Here is a 15,756-nt window from a genome sequence, read left to right as displayed (position 1 = left end):
GCAGAGCAGGACTCAGACACAGGCAGCAAAAGGCTTTCAGAATTGGGGTGCTTCACAGAAACTGGATCTTATTTAGTCATTCATTTAACAAATAGTCACTAAGCTCCCACCATGTGACAAGTGCTTTGTCCTACTTACAGGTCAAGGTGCTTACCCTCTATGGTGGACACAGGAAGGTACCCCCAGACCCCTTTCTTGAAGGATGTGCTGCCCCAGCTTCTGGGGACTGTCAGCGGGTGCCCTCACTATCACCCCTTGCTGTGGACGCCACCCCCACAGCCCTGCCCTCCCCAGGCCCATGTCCCGTCACTGACCCACACGGGCCTGTGTCAAGGCCTGCCCACCTCCTGACTCAGGACCGCTCCAGGTCCCAAGGGGTCACCCCAGCTGTCCTCCCCCTCTGCCCACTCCTGCTTCCTCCCTTCCTGCCACAAGTCTGGCCGGGGCCCTCCTGAGGACCCTGCTGCATATTCCATGGGGGCACCCACCCAGCCGGACACCCACAGGACTGACATTAGGGGACAAGCCCAACGAAACACCAAGTGAAGGTCACCTTGCTGCACTGAGGGCTGTGGGGGACAGGACCGGGGTGTCGGGGCCCAACAACTAGGTGATGTGTGAAAGGCAGCCCAGGGTGGGCAGAGGAGGCTCCCTGGAGAAGACAGGTAAATGGACACCCAGAGGCTGTAGAACAGGTGGCCCTCCTACTATGACAGCCTAGGAGAACATGGGGAGAGAGAGCTGCAGAGGCCGAGGCCCAAAGCTGCAAGAACTGAAGGGCGGCCAGGGTGCCTGGATGGCACCTGGACGGTACCTGAAAAGTACCTGAGGGGTATCTGGAGGCTTCCCTGAAGGCTTATCTGCAGGGTACCTGGAGGGTACCTGAAAGCGTATCTGGAAGGTACTTGGAAGATTATCTAGAAGGGTACCTAGAGGGTAACTGGAGGATGATCTGGAAAGTTACCTGGCAGGTATCTAGAGGCTAATCCGGAGGGTGTCTGGAGGGCAATCTGGAAAGTAGCTGGAGGGTTATCTGGAGGGTACTAGAGGTTTCTCTGGAAAGGGAGTGTGGAGGGAGTGTGGAGGGAGCAGGCTGGCCGGAAGGGCTAGGCGACCCCTGAGGGAGTGAGCCTCTGCCAGAGCCACCCTACCAGTGGGAGGAGCAGAGAAGAGCCTGTTGGGCTGGGCCACCCTCCCCATGGCCCCCCACCCTCCAGCTGCCTCCATTCTGCTGAGGGAGTGGAGGCTGGGCTCCCGGGCGGGCGGGGCCGCGAAGGACCGCAACTGCTCTAAAATCACCCAGTCAGCCATTTCACCCGCAGAAGCCTCCACTTCGGGTCTTTACATCCAAAGCGATGCACAGCCCGCTTCCTGCAGCGGAGGCTCAATCTGCCGGCCTGGGGCTGCGGGGCTGGGACAATTAATTAAAGATCCCAGGGAGCGGCCAGCTCTCATTAAATCCCGCGTGGGGGTGGAGTGCCAGGTGAGAACACCTCCAACACTGCCGCACTTTCTCGGGAGCCAAGCATTCTCTCATCTATTATCTGCATCGATCCTGACCAGGCTCTGAGAGGAGGGGATTATCTCGGTTTTGCAAGTGCAGAAGCAGAGACTCAGGCTAGGTGGTGTCTTAGGGTCTCCCGCTCCCCAGCCTGGGGGCTGAGATCCACAGGGCAGGGCCAAGTGGCCCCTGCTGCCTCGGTGGGGGCCCACACAGCTCTCTCTGGGTCTCCTGGGGCAGGAACAGGGACAGTGGGGTGATGCCGAGGGGAAAGGGCTGCAGACAACCGCTCTGCCCACCTCCCGACTCCCATGCTCGGATTTGGTCCCTGGCCGGGGCCAGGCAGGACCAGGAGGGTTCTTGAGGGTGCTGTCGACCCAATGGGTCAAAGATGCCATGGGCTACGATTACCCTTCACCAACGTGGAATTTGTGCTTTCCTCAGGGAAAAACAGAATCCCCGGAGCATGCCAGGGACTGACTCTGAGCCTGGTGATGCTGGGGACACAGAGACAGGGTCCCTCCCTCCCACCTGTGCATAGGGGCCCTACAAGATCCCCTGTCCCCGCAAGGGACTGTGATTGGGTTTCCTGCAGCTGTGTTAACCAACAGACATGGCAGAAGTAATACTATGCAACCTCCAAGACAAAATCATGAAAGGTGCTGTGGCTTCTTCTGCCGATCTCCCTTGGAGTCCTGAGCCACCAGATGGGCTGGCAGGTTCCCAGAGGCCACCATGCTGAGAGGCTGCCCACACAACCAGCCCAGGTACAAAGACACACGGAGAGACACAGCCAGTCCCCGGTAGGTCTGGCCTCCCCTACCTCCACCTCAGCTCCTGCCTCTCCGTCTGACAGCAACCGTGGCAGTCGAGCCCAGAACTGCCCAAATGGGCACTTCCCGTGAGAGATGAAAAAATGATTGTTGTAGTCTTAAGCCACTAATTTTTGGGGTGCTTTGTCACCCAGCAATAGTAACCAGAATACCATCATTGAAAGAGGGACAAACAGACAAGGAAAATGTGATTCCACAGTGAAACAGGAACAGGTACTGTACAGCAGGAGCCCCGGGGCGGCTGAGAGAGGGCGGTCCGGGGAGGCTCTCGGGGTTCCTGCCAGGGGCTCCCAGGCAAAGATGCAGGCTGTGCAAAGGCCCAGACACAGGAAGGGCCTGACTTCCTCTATTTCCAGCAAGTGGCTAGTGTCCCAGGAGTGAATCTGGCACAGAGATTCAAGCTTAGGCCCGTGGCGCATGGCAATGAGGAGACTGGAAGAGTCTCGAACTCAGAATGAGGTCACGCCCACATTTTAGAAAGAACATTCTGACCTATGTGTGAAGGATGGAGAGGAGGAAGCTGAAGGTGTTAGGGCAAATCTTTCTCCAGGGGAGGTCTTCGGTAACTCCTGGCACTATGTTGGCATGATCTTGTTTGGGGTGATCATTGAAAACGGGTTGGAGGAAGCCATGTGTAAGCAAAGCTGTGGCAGGTGGAGCCTCTGCATGGCCAGCTCCAGGCTCCTGCCTCCGAGGTGGTAACCTGGCATCTCTCTACCTGTTACAGGGAGAACATCAGAGGCGACACTGAGGAGGGGGCTGAAAGCAAGGCATGGGCTGGGACCCAAGTCAGAAAAGGCCCTCTGAGGGGCTTCCCCATGTCTGCCCAGGCTGCCCACACAACCTGTGAGGCAGACGTCCCCATCCCCTGGTGCACTGAGATGGCCCCTGGCCCCTGAGGAGCAGTGAAAGCAATGATAGCTGGGGTCGCCAGGGAGACGGCCATGCCTGGCCACTGTGACATCTGCATCCTTTGTCACTGTTCCTGCAGGAGGTTCGGATGGGGACCCCCCCACACACACACAGCTCTGTTACCTTCAGAGGCAGGCACATGATCCTGGCCTGGCCAATCAGGGATTCATTCAGAGATACTGACCTAAGCTGGGCCCATAAGAATCTGCTCTGGGACTTTGGTAAGAGCTACTGGGAGCGAAGCATGCTCTTTCTGGTGGGGTGGCCAACCCAGGGAAACGGACATGAGTTGATGATGGCCATTTCCCCCTGCTTTGGGGAATTGATATAGACTGATGTTTGTGTCCCCTTCCAAATTTCTTATGTTGAAATCCTCACCCCCAGTGGGACGGTATTAGGTGGGCTTTTGGGAAGTCATGATGGGATCGATGCTCTTCTAAGAACAGACACAGAGCTTGCTTCTCCCTATGCTCTCTGCCATGTGAGGATCCAGGGAGCAGACAGGCTATCAGCAAACCAGGAAACAGACTCTCACCAGACACCAGATCTGCCAGCATCCTGATCTCAGACTTCCCAGCCTCTGAAACTGTGAGAAATAAACATTTGTTGTTTAAGCACACCCCGGCCCCGTCAACAGTATTTTTGTTATAGCACTCAAACGAAGAAATATTTTCCTGAGCAACGCAGAAGAAAGCAGAGAAATAGAGAAAAGAGAGAGAGAGAGAGTTGATGACATCATTGGCACACCTGGATCCAGCCATGCCTGAAGTCTACCTTGGACTTCTCAGTTTTATGAACCAATAAATTCCTTTCCTTGCTTAAGCCACTCTGTGTGAGTTTCTATTACTTGCAAACAAAAAGGAGAAAAGAGCAATTACACCTGTAATGAGATGGAAAATCTTCTCATCCCCAGAATTCCTCTTGGGGATGGCACTGTCTTTATTTGGAAGAAATGTTTTTAAAAGCATTGACGCTTGAAGGTAAGAATCCAAGGGACCTGATTGTGGGGAAAATGCCTTATGGGAGAAAAGAGAGAGATGTTGTGACTTCACCAAGGGAGAGAATGCCTTGGTAGAGACCCCTCCTGGGGCCTAACCCCACCTCACCCATCCCGGGGGCAAATGCTAGTCTGAACATGCAGTAGACTGTGCTAAGGTGGAGGGGACCCCGTGATGCACCTTGATGGCAAGACTACAGGGGAACCCGGGCACTCGGTGGCTGAGGTGAGGCAAGAAGGGCATCCTTTGCCAGGCCTCCCATGCTGCAGAAGGCAGATTGTGAGCACCGTGTTGTCGGATGCCCTTGCAGCTGGGGTTCTGGGTGTGATTTGTGTTTTGGCCGCTCATCCACACTGTGTGACATTCAGAATGCAGAAGAGAGGCAGAGAGGCCCTGCCAGCTTTGCTGCAGCCCAAAGCCCTGTGTCACTGTGCCTCCCCAGGGAACACAGGGCCTCTCCTGCATCCTGAGACTACACAGGTGCATGTGGGCACTGGCTCTGTGGGTTCGGAGAGGCAGCATGCGGGGCTTTCAGGAGCTGCTGCGGGCCTGGGAGCCAGTCTCCAGAGATGGCCATATGCCCCCTCCTTCCAGGCGATGGCAGGAACAACAGGGCTTCTGTAAGGGCAGTTCTGCTATGAATACAAGGCTCATTCCGGGAGGTCCGATGGAGAGCCCCTCCTCCTGCCCCCCCCCCCCCCGCCCACAGGGTTACAGTTCCTTCCTCCCCTGTAGGAAATCCCTTCTGCTTAGACAGAGAAAACTTGCAACCCTGATGAGGGGTGAGGACCAAGCCACCAGCTATCCTGCAGGGCCCAGACCTTTAATAAAACTCACAAGTACCTGGTTTTAACACAAATTAGCACTTACTATGCTCCAGGTGCAGAGTTAAGAGTTTTACATATTTGGAGCAGTCCTATGAGCTAGGCAGTTTGTATACCCATTTGCAGATGAGGTAACTGAGGTACAATGAGGTTGAATAACAGGTCATAGGGGGCTGGAGGGGCAGGATTTGAGTCCAGTGAGGGAGGTGTCCTGGAGCAAAAGAGACCCAGCCCTCAAGGGGTAGGGGCACAGAGCCACACAGTAGGAGCCAAGACTGGACTGTCATGAAGTAAGGGATGGAGGTTTGAGTAAAGTTTAACCAGATGGCTGAGGGGTGCAGACAAGGATTGGGAAGGGGGTAGTGGGGGAAGCAGGCAGCTGACATCTGATTACACAGCCTTGACTGAGCTAAGTCTTTGAGTAAACTCCCCTGGGGTGGGAATGGTGGTGGGGCACATGGGGATTTCTCCCTTTCCCAAATCTAGAGAAATATGTGGAATATGTGGTAACTCCCCCACCAAAATCCCAACACACACATATATATACACACACGCACACCTCCAATTCCTAAGCAGAAACTTTTTTCCCCAAGATAAATACTACAACACTGGGACAGGCACAGTAATAATCTGCTCGAGACTATAAACTGGTGCAGCCTTTTTGGAAAGCAACTTGGCAATATGTAGCAATGGCCTTGCAATAGTCATAACTTCTGAACCTGCAATTTCCTTTCTAGGATCTGTCATAAGGAAATCATCTGAAATATGAGAGCTCTAGGCACCAAGATGCCCATGACAGAAACACTGAAAAACAGTGGGAAATTGGAAACAATCCCAATGCTCAGTGATAATCGTGAAACAAACTAATGGCACATCTGTGTGACAGAATATTGTGTTGTCATTAAAAAAGAAAATTAGAAAGAGTTTTTAACCGTGTGAAAAAATGTCAGGAAAGACAGGTTCCAAAGTTGAGGTCATATGTAGGATGTTCTCAACCACCGGGGAAAGTGTACCTGGAACAAAGGCTGGGAGGAAATAGACAAAATCATTCATAGAAATTGACTCACGGTCCAGAGGGACTTACTTATTTACTTCTGCTTTTTGTACTTTTTGGTGATTTCCAAGTTTTGTACAATGAGCAGTCATTGTAAAAAATAAAGGGAGGAAGAGCTCTTGCCATCTGAAGCTCCTGAGTTTCTCCTCTCAGCCCCCAGGGGAAGTGAGACAGCAGGAGGCTCACCTCTAGGAGTCTCCTGGATTGGGCTCTCAGCATGCCACTTCCACACAGCTCCAAAGAGCAACAAGACAAACAGGTTGGGACAAACAGGGACAAGGCAAACTTCTAACTTGGACCCCAAAATTCAACTGTATACATATAGGATGGGGAAGGTCCAGGCTGAAAAGAAAAAGTCACATAAAAGTAGTTTAGGGACTTTCAGCAGCCACAGGCTGACGATGAAAATCAACACTGAGATAGAGTTGCCTTGGCATCTGAGGTCACATCACAAGAAGCATACTGACCAGAAAGAGGGAGGTGGCAATTAAAAGCGGGCCACATCTGGAATTTGGATTACAACTTTCCTCCCCCAGGGCATTCTGTCAGCCCATCCCTTCCCCATCCTGGAGACAAAAGCCAGGTTTACAGGGGGTCTGGGAGGTTCCTTTCTTGCCCCTCTCTATCTGGTTGGTATCAAGGAAGTAGAAGGGGTAAAAAGAGGCTAAGAGAAGAGCTGGCCAGGAGCCAGAAAACTTGTTTCCCCACCACATCAACTGTGTAATTGGGCTAATTCTGTAGCATTTGTGCTTCTGGGCCTTTGTTTCCCTTTGTCTGTGTCGCTCCTGATTGGAACATTTGCTGTTGCTTTTGTGCGTTCCTAAACCCAGTCCCCTCTGATGATGTACATGAGTGTGTTTCTGATGGATGTTTTCCAGAGCCCTTTGTTGCCTCAATTAAGGGATAATGAACAAGAATTGTTTCTATTTGTAAAACAGCCCAGCCATTTCCCACTTCCCAATTGGTGGGACAATGTGTCTTAATTAAGCACAAAGACTTGTCACTTCATCTACTGTCAAGATCCCCAGAGAGGCGGTGATGGAGGAGCCGGGAAGGGATGGGAGGCCCGGGAAGACTTGGGTGGGCCTGGAGGGGCCCGGAGAGTGCAGTGGGCAGCTCCCAGGTGGCCAGGGCTGCATCGCATCCGCTGTGGCACCAGCCCGAATCTGGTTACCAGTCCCTAGAGGAGGTGGGGCGGGCTGCCCTGGCCTGGGTACCAGAGCCCTGGCCTTGCACGCAGGGCAGGGCATTCTCCCTTCTGCTGTATGTGGTTGTTTGTCACTAAGAGCATGGTCTGGGGACACAACTTGCCTGGGTTTGGCCGCGGCTGCACACTCACTAGCCATGTATCCCCAGGCAAAGGGCACAACTCACCTAAAAGACGAGAACCAGCAAAATGATTGCAGCCCCTACCTCCCACGGAGAACAGGCAGCCCGAAGGCGCTAACACACAGAAAGCGCTTACAACAGCCCTGGAAGCAAGGAAAGCCCCAGATAAATGTGGATAAATGTGAGCAATGACATTTTTTTCTGAAAAGAGTACCCCCCCCTTCCTCTGGGACCCCTCCCTGCTCCCTGGGTTTAGGAGAACAGAGTGCTGCTGGGAGCTGTTGCTGTCCCTCGTCCTTCAGAAGAGCTGGGGGCAGGCAGGGCCTGGAAGAGCGCTGGTAGGGGCCCAGGACACACCTCTTGAAGTGAGCTGTGCTAGAAGCACAAGTGACCTGTGGCCGCGCAGAAGGCAGGGACAGGCTGTCAGAAGTGCCAGCCCATCAGAAGGGCCGTGGGCCAGACACTGTCCTGTTAGCTGGGGGAGGGAGGGCCAGTGCGTGAGGGCATCCTTGGAGAGCCTGGCATGGAAGAAGGCCCAAGAGCTCAGGACAGTGGCCTTTCTCCTTGCGGGGAATAACTTCAGTAGGTCAGCAGCTGACAGGGCCATCCTGTGCCCTGCTGGAACCCACATCTCCCCAAATCCGTCCTGCTCCAGGGAAGTCAGTTTCCCAGAGCTGAGCTGCAGCCTGGTCGCACTCCCCCAGCCCATTGTTGAGGATCAGGAGTCAGTGCTTTCCAGACCCCAGGGCCCCGACCCCCTCAGGCTCCAGAAAGACTCCTGTGAGTCCCCAACCAGCTCCCAGTACACCAAAAGACCCGATCATCTGTGGAGAATAAGACCACAGTAGGTCGTGTTGCTTTGGGTAGAAACTCCCTCCACCTGAGGGGTCTCACTGGGCGTGGGGGGCTCACACTGGTCAGCTGTGTGTATTGATGATTGGCTACATGGCTCTATGGTTAATACAAATCTGTCAATAAAAGGTGCTTACTTCCTACCAAGCACCAGGCTGAGCTTTTTAAGCCCCCTCACTGAAGCCCCGCCAGAGGCCGCGAGGCGGTCATTATCACTATCATTCTCATTTTAAAAAATAGGACCATCACAGCTCAGAGGAAGCCACCCAGGGTCACCGGGAATCTGTGGAGACAGGATCCCAACCCAGGTCTGTCCAACTTCACCACCGGCGGCTGAACCACGGGGCAGTCCTATCGCTGCTATAAAGCTCCTGCTCTTCACACCACAGTCGCAACAAGGCCCACCTCCTCTCTGCTGGATGAGCTGGGGTGAGAGTTGTCTATTGGGGATAAACCCCTGTGACAAGAAGGCGAAGGGAACAGGATGGGACGGCCAAGGTGCAGTGCAAAATCCAGAAACTCAGCCAACTCAGGGGGTAGGTCTAGAGCAAATACCTCCCATCAGAGTGTCCCCCATCTGTGGGAACGGTGGGGCCTTTATCCTCTGTGTCCTGCAGGAAGGGCATAGCCTCAGGTGCCGACCCTCTGCAGCTGAGGCTGGCATGGAGAGCTGACAGCTGGAGGTCCTCTGCTGATTGCTCCCCTGCAGCTGGGGTGCACCTCCCGGTCTGCCACACGGTGTCCAGGCCCAGTGAAAAGCCTTGGATGGCTCCCCACCAGGGCAGGATCCAGCCAAGCATCTATGCCAGGCCTTCATGGTCCATGGCATCGGGCCTCTCCTGTTGGAAGCCTTCCCCTGAGCCCTCTGCTCTTCTGACCACACTCCACCCCTGCACAGTCTCCTCTGCTGTCAGTTAATTCCTCCTTACCGGCAGGCCACCAGGGATTGGGGCTGACCACCAGCCCCGCTAGGTGATGGGGTCCTCCTCCGAGCCTCATCCACCTCTATCCCCTATCCAGAGAGAGACGAAGTCTGACCCATCACTCTGGCCCCCGTGCCTAGCCCAGAGCCAGGCTCAGAGCAGCAGGGACCCGCCAGCCGGGAAAGATGACTGGAGCACCGGGGGGGCCCAAGTCCCAGTGGCCCTGAGGGCTGAGCGCTTCGGGAGATGAGAAAGTTGCTGGCAGTGAGCAGTGGGCACCACCTAAGGAGGCAGCCACTGCCTGGCCCCCGCCAACTCCAGCTGGCTGGGCAGGTGGGCGTAGCATGGCCAAACCACCCCCTTTCAAGAGAATTCCGAAAGCTAGGTTTCTAATTCAAAGACCTCAATGTTCTCAAATGTTGGCATCTGCTTTCAAATCAACAGAAACACGGGGTTGAATGGCCTCAACCAAGCCTGCTGGCTGGCTCCCTCAAAGCCCAACTGGTTTAGGGACGAGCCTGAGGGGTGGGGCGCACAGGTCATGCAACTGTAAGGACCGTGGGCTTCATTCTGAGTGAGGTGGGCCTCATGGGGAGGTTCTGCATAGGGGAGAGGCCTGCTTTGCTTACTCTGTAGTGGCCCTGGCTGCACTGCTGAGAGCAGCTGGGGCGGGGCGGTGGGGGGGGCGGTGGTGGCTCTAACAGTCATCCAGAGGGAAGAGGAGGTTGGCCATGAACTCCAAGGTTCTGGCCTCAGCAACATGGCAGTCCACCGTGACCAGAGAAGTGGGAGGGAAAAGGAAAAAAAGCGTGTGTGGTGGTGGGTCTGGAGCCTGGGTGAGCCCCAGGAGCTGTCCAGCACGCAGCAGGGGGGGGGTCTCCCCTACCCCCTCCCTACACCTCATCGGATTAACTCTCCGCATATTTCGCCTGGGGTGGGATCTGCCCAGGACCCACGTGCTCCTATCACTCATGTGACAGGTGCAGAAGGCCCCAGGGTTGCCATGGCGACAGAGACAATGCACTGGAGAGCACCCTGCAGTCAGCGGCGCCCCTCCCCCACTGAGGGTCGGTCAGGCAGGGGCACAGCCCCTTAATGAGCCCAGCCCCAGGGTCCCCAGGACACAGTGACTGCTGCAGGCTTTACAAAGCCCGTTGTGCCGGTGACTGGCCAATGGGTCTCTTTTTCAGCAGGGGTAGTAGGCAATTGGCAGCAATCCTCTGCCTGGGGCTTCTGGACCCTTGCTCACTGAGTGACCCAAGGACCAACTTAACTGAATGACACCTAGAAAACTCACTTAACCCCTCTGGCCAGCTCACCTGGAAAAGGTGGAGGCAGCCTCATGGGGATGATTACTCTCCCCACAGTCTCTCTTAAAGCTTAAAGGAAAGTGGGGGTCCCTTCTTCCCGCAAACCCACCAGTTCCTCTGTCCTCCTCCCTCCTCTGCCTGGCAACCCCAACCCCTCCTGACAGCCTCTTCAGACAACCTGTCCCAGGGGTCACTGTCCCTTCACGTCGGGGGACAACTGTCTCCCCACCTTGACAGAAGCTTTCCATGCCTGTAAAAGGTGGCGTTGGAACATTCCCAGCCAAGGACTAGAAAAAAGAAAGCTGACTTCCCGGAAAAAATCAGCCACCCCAGCTGCCTCCCTCCAGCATCCAGAGCTCATTTATCTTGCTCTCCCCTTCCTTTGTCTGTCCTCCCTCCCTGCCTCACCCCCTTCCCCTCTGCCTCCTACAAAGTAGGGCAGGCCCTGCAGCTGGCTGCCTACGTCAGGTGGAGCCCGACCTTCTCTGCCGCTCCCCAGAGCATGCAGCCACACGGACTGTCACCAACTTGAGGGAAGGAAGGAAGAGCAAGGCAGAGCTGGGACATCTCACAAAGGATCCTGTCTCATTCAGTGTCTGCAGTATTATGTCCATGAAGGTATGTTATTCCCATTTAAGACATGGAAACAACTGAGGCTCCCAGAGATACTGGACCACCTTTGTGACAGTCAAGGCCACACAGCTAAGGACTGAGGGAACCAGGTGTATGTGGAAAGGGGTGGTGTCCTCTTGGCCCCATTGTGGGGTTTATCCCTTCAACTCCTAAACTTTGCAAACCCCTCATCTTCCTCCTGTTCATCTGTGTCTACAATGTAACTCAGAGATTAGAGCACAGAGCTAACAAGGCCAAGGGTATGGCCTCAATTAAGCACAGGAGACCACTGAGTTCTGACCCCAGGCTGAGCCAGATTATGCCTAGCCGTGAGGATGTTGGATACCATGTCTGAGGTTTGTCTTTTTGCACTCGGATCCCTTCCCTTCCCTGGCCCTGGCATCACAAGGCACTACATTTCCCAGGCCCCCTTGCCCTTGGTTTCCCAGTGGCTTCATCCAATGGGAGACACTGATGAAAGATGGAAGGCAGGAGAACAGCCGGAGTATTTCTGCCCTCCCAGTGGGCGGTGGGCAGGATCTCTGGTCCACTAAAACTCAACCCCCTCCAAGGTCCCAGCTGCTGCTAGGAGGCCCCCACCAGGGCTCCAGATCCAGCCAGGCCTGGCTTCTAGGCTGTGGTGACATTACCTTCTCTCTTGGGGATGGTAGTCACTAATCTCTGGCTTTATTTGATTTGCCAGCCATTGTTTGGCTTCTTAGGAATTCTATCATTTCTCTAATGAATTCCCTGTATTAAGTTCTCTTTGTTCATAAGACCTAGGGTGGCTTCTGTTTGGGGGCAGGGATCTTACTGGCACAGTTCTAGACACTCCCCACTGGAGAAGAAATAGGGAGCCAGCCTTTGCCCTCGGAGGGAGGGGCATGGAGCAGAAGGCATGTCTCTGACCCACAGTATTACGGTGAGGTGGCCACAGCCCACTCTGGACTGACATCCTCCTGCAGAGACGACAACTGCAAGCATCTTGGCACCTGCCTTTGTGGGCTCTTGTCCAGGTAAAGCTGAGGTAAGAAGTTGGTGGGTGCTCAGGATGAACACAAGGTGCTCTCGGCTGCCCAAGCTCCCATGCTATCATCCTCACTGCTCTCAGCCCAGGCTGCTGGTGCAGAGGTAGAACCACAGCAGGGACCACATGCCTCTACAGCCTTACCCTGGGCAGATCCAGGTAGACTCCTGAGCAAGTTCGGCAGGGTTCTGGCCGTTCCTGGGGAAAGATGACAGCTGGCAGAGGAGTGAGTTCCAGAGAGATCTCTGGGAATGCAGCGAAGTGTAGACAGAGCTCTGGAGACCTTGCTCATTTTGTCCCCTTGAAATGACAATGGTGCCTCCCTGGGGAGTGCACTGCCTACGCAGTGCAGCAACAGAAGGAACACTGTTCCAGAATCAGAGGGTGGGGGATTGCAAAGAGCTGGAAGAGGCCACCGGCATGGCACTGTAGCCACGCAAAGCCTATGATGGCAGGGCATCTGGGGCACGGGGCCCCCTACCTATCAGTTACCCCATGCAACACTGAGCAGCTCTGATGTCCGAGCATGGAATAATGTCCCTGAGAAAGAGGTACACAGGGGAAACATTGGCAAATGGAAATAAAATGCCACTTTATTGTTAGAACTCTGGCAGCCCTGGCTAAATGCGGTCCAAAGGGCATTTCTCCCTACCTACTGCCTAGACACTAACCAGCTGGCTTCCTCAGGGGCCATGTCCACGCAGCTACCCTTCCTTGGTAGCTGGCCCAACCACTGACATGGCCACGGTGTCTGATGAGCACAGGGCCCAAGTCACCCTCATCCAAAGCCTTCCCCAGGATACTCATGCTGGAGCCGGCCCCTTCAGAGATGAGGGATTCCAGTCTCTGTCTCTTGTGTGTCCATTTTCCCAAAGATGCAAACAACTCCGAAGGCTCCCAGCCCCAACCCCGTATGCAAGAACATTTGGGACCAATCTAGTACTACCTGTAACACTTCCAGATCGAAAGCAATGCTATGACACTGGGAAGGGGCCAGGAGAGAGAAAATGAGAGAAAGAAGATAGCTTCAAGGTGTTATTTTCACCAGGAAACCATCAATAATAGACCATGATCCAACTGGAAAAGCCCTTTCCTCATATACATTACAGTCTTCAGGCCAAAGCAGCAGAAACAGAAATGACAAAAGGAACATAACAGAAGGATCTAGAGCAGCTGGACAGCCAGGCTTCAGGAAGGCCAGGAGCCACAGAAGAGTGGAGTCCGAGGCTATAAGAACAGGCAGGCAGCCTTTAGCATATGCTCCAAGGGAAGCATCCACGCCACCAGCTCTCACGTGTATCAGTATGAAAAAGAGAAACCACTCCAGGTCTATTGAAGAAAGGCATTTAATACAGGGGGTTGGTTATGTAGCTGATGGTGCACTGACAAGCCAAACAACCTGCCACTCCTAAGAGTAGAGAGGTGACAAGAGAAGGGGCTGGTGCTGGCTTGGAGTCTGGGGCTGCCCAGGGAGCTAGAACCCCAGCAATAGCAGCAGACAAGAGCCTCCACCTGGAAGCTAGGGCCACCATGGGAGGCACCACAGCAAGAGGGAGATTCTGACTTTCCTCATCTTCGCTAATCTATGTGTGCTTCCCACTGGTGGAATCTACTGGAAGTCAGAGAGCAAGAGAACTGGGAAGGTATCCGTCCCATGGAGAGCAGAGTGGGCAACTAATGCCAACCCAGCACCTGATGCTCCTAAATCCTGGGGGGGAAGGAAGGTATGACTGGCTTGGCTTGAATCTTGTGTCCACCCTATGGACAGAGGAACATGATGCTAATGGAGAGACCCACCAGGGCTGACTTCATGGGGTGAGGGTGCTTCCCCAAAGGGAAATCAAGAACTTTTCCCAAAATGGGGAAAAGCAACGCAAAGCAGGCAAAAAGCACAGGCTTCCCCTAAATCCACGAGGAAGTTACCTGAGAAGGCCCCTGTCTCACAGGTATAAACTTTGCCTGTGTGCACTCCTTTGTCAAAGAAACAAGGGGCTTCCTAAGCTTCCTTCTCCCCTTAGCACTCACCCTGCCTATCTAAAGCTCTTTGGTGCCTTCTCGAGGCAATATTGTGTGGCACTTTCAGAAAGACTCAAGAGAACTGGCTGGTTTGAATCCCAGCTTGGCTGCTGAGCAAGAAACTTCACGCCCCTGTGCTTTGCTTTCCCCCTCCCCATGAAATGGGCATTAAAAATGTTTGCCCTTCCTTCCAAAGAGTTCAGTGCAGAAAAGGGGAGAAAGAGTAACTTCACAGTGGAGACACCTGACAAGCCTGACCTCAGCCAGGTGCTCAAGGTCAACACCCACAGTGATACATCATGTTGACATCATGCTCCCATGATCTGACATGATGAGAATGACCCTGTACCTCTGGGGTCTTCCTCCCCAAACCTATAACCCCAGTATTGTCATGAGGAAAGACGTCAGACAAATCTCAGTTGAGGAGCATTCTATAAGATACCTGACCAGCGCTTCCCAAAACTAATAAGGTCATCAAAAACAGGGGAAGTGAAGGAGACTGTCAGAGCCATGAGGAGCTTAAGGAGACGCAATGGACACATGTAATGTGGTGTCTGTCATGAACGGGGTCCCAGGACAAAACAAGGACATGAGGCAAAAACTAAGGAGACCTGAATCCTCTGTGGACGTTCGTTAATGATAACATATGAGTGCTGGTTCGTTCACTGTGACAGTCGTACCTCACTGGTGTGTGGGTAACAACGGAGGAAACGGGTTGAGGGTTTACAGAACTCTCTACGCTATCTCTGCAAACTTTCTGTCAATTCAAAGCTATTCTCAAATAAACAGGTTATTCAGCTTATGACATTCCTGCGTCTGCAGCTGGGTGACAAGCTGGATGAGGGGAGCCATCCATAACCCAGCCCTTCAGTCCGGAACTGGCCTGTGCCCTGCCCTTCCTTGGAAGCAGGAGCCCTTCCAGTCTAACGGTACTGGCGAGGCCAGCCCCACCTTCTGCTGCCCCAATCTCCCGTTCCTCTCTCCACTTGTCTACAGCCCCAGGGGAACTCAAGGCATCTTTATTCTGGGCCATGGGGCTGCTGGCTTCCCTGCCCATAGTCAGGATGGCCAGGGGCCTGTGAGTTCTGGGGTCCATCCTCCACTGCCAACCCTCCCCCACTTGAAGAATCACCCTCTATGGGTCCCTCTGACCTGTGCCCCAAGGCCCTCCCCATGAGGCCATTCCCCCACATCCAACATCAAGGCTGAGCCTGAAGCTGACTGCCATGGTCCTGCCCAGCTCCCCATTACAAGCTTCACATGCCCTGACTTCACACACCTCCCTGGCATCGCATCACCTCGGAGCATAGACCACGCCTGCTCCCCGCTGGAGTCGCCTTGTCACCTTGAGATTCCCACCTTAATGCCCACATGTGACTCTGCCGATGGTCTGGGATCCCCCCACCCCTCCAACCCACATTTGTCTGAATGCCCATCAGCTTTTGAGTGTCACCAAGAGGGTGTCCTCCCTGGCTTCCGGGCTGAGATGCTGGGGCCACTGTGGGATTCTAACACCTCTCTGGGACTCATTGTTGTCACCTTCTGGAATCACCCTCTCTCCTCCC

At 54.2% G+C, this 15,756-nt stretch overlaps 2 long non-coding RNA genes across 2 annotated transcripts; one reads left to right on the top strand and one right to left on the bottom strand.

Annotated features, from left to right (window-relative positions):
• Nucleotides 1-2,520: 2,520 nt before the first annotated feature.
• Nucleotides 2,521-3,220, bottom strand: LOC141374260 (uncharacterized). Its single transcript, XR_012381003.1, has 2 exons — nucleotides 3,179-3,220; nucleotides 2,521-3,052 (listed from the first exon to the last, which is right to left on the bottom strand). It is a non-coding gene; the product is annotated as an uncharacterized lncRNA (long non-coding RNA).
• Nucleotides 3,221-5,281: 2,061 nt separating this feature from the next.
• Nucleotides 5,282-14,993, top strand: LOC141374259 (uncharacterized). Its single transcript, XR_012381002.1, has 6 exons — nucleotides 5,282-5,358; nucleotides 7,479-7,632; nucleotides 8,544-8,732; nucleotides 10,974-11,154; nucleotides 12,064-12,175; nucleotides 13,051-14,993. It is a non-coding gene; the product is annotated as an uncharacterized lncRNA (long non-coding RNA).
• Nucleotides 14,994-15,756: the final 763 nt, after the last annotated feature.

This window comes from Callorhinus ursinus, unplaced genomic scaffold, assembly GCF_003265705.2.
Source record: "Callorhinus ursinus isolate GAN/ISIS: 27379988/994484 unplaced genomic scaffold, GSC_fseal_2.0 scaffold15, whole genome shotgun sequence".
NCBI classification, from domain to species: Eukaryota; Metazoa; Chordata; class Mammalia; order Carnivora; family Otariidae; genus Callorhinus; species Callorhinus ursinus.
The sequence above is the reverse complement of the archived record's forward strand: the minus strand, read 5'-3'. Positions and strand labels throughout refer to the sequence as shown.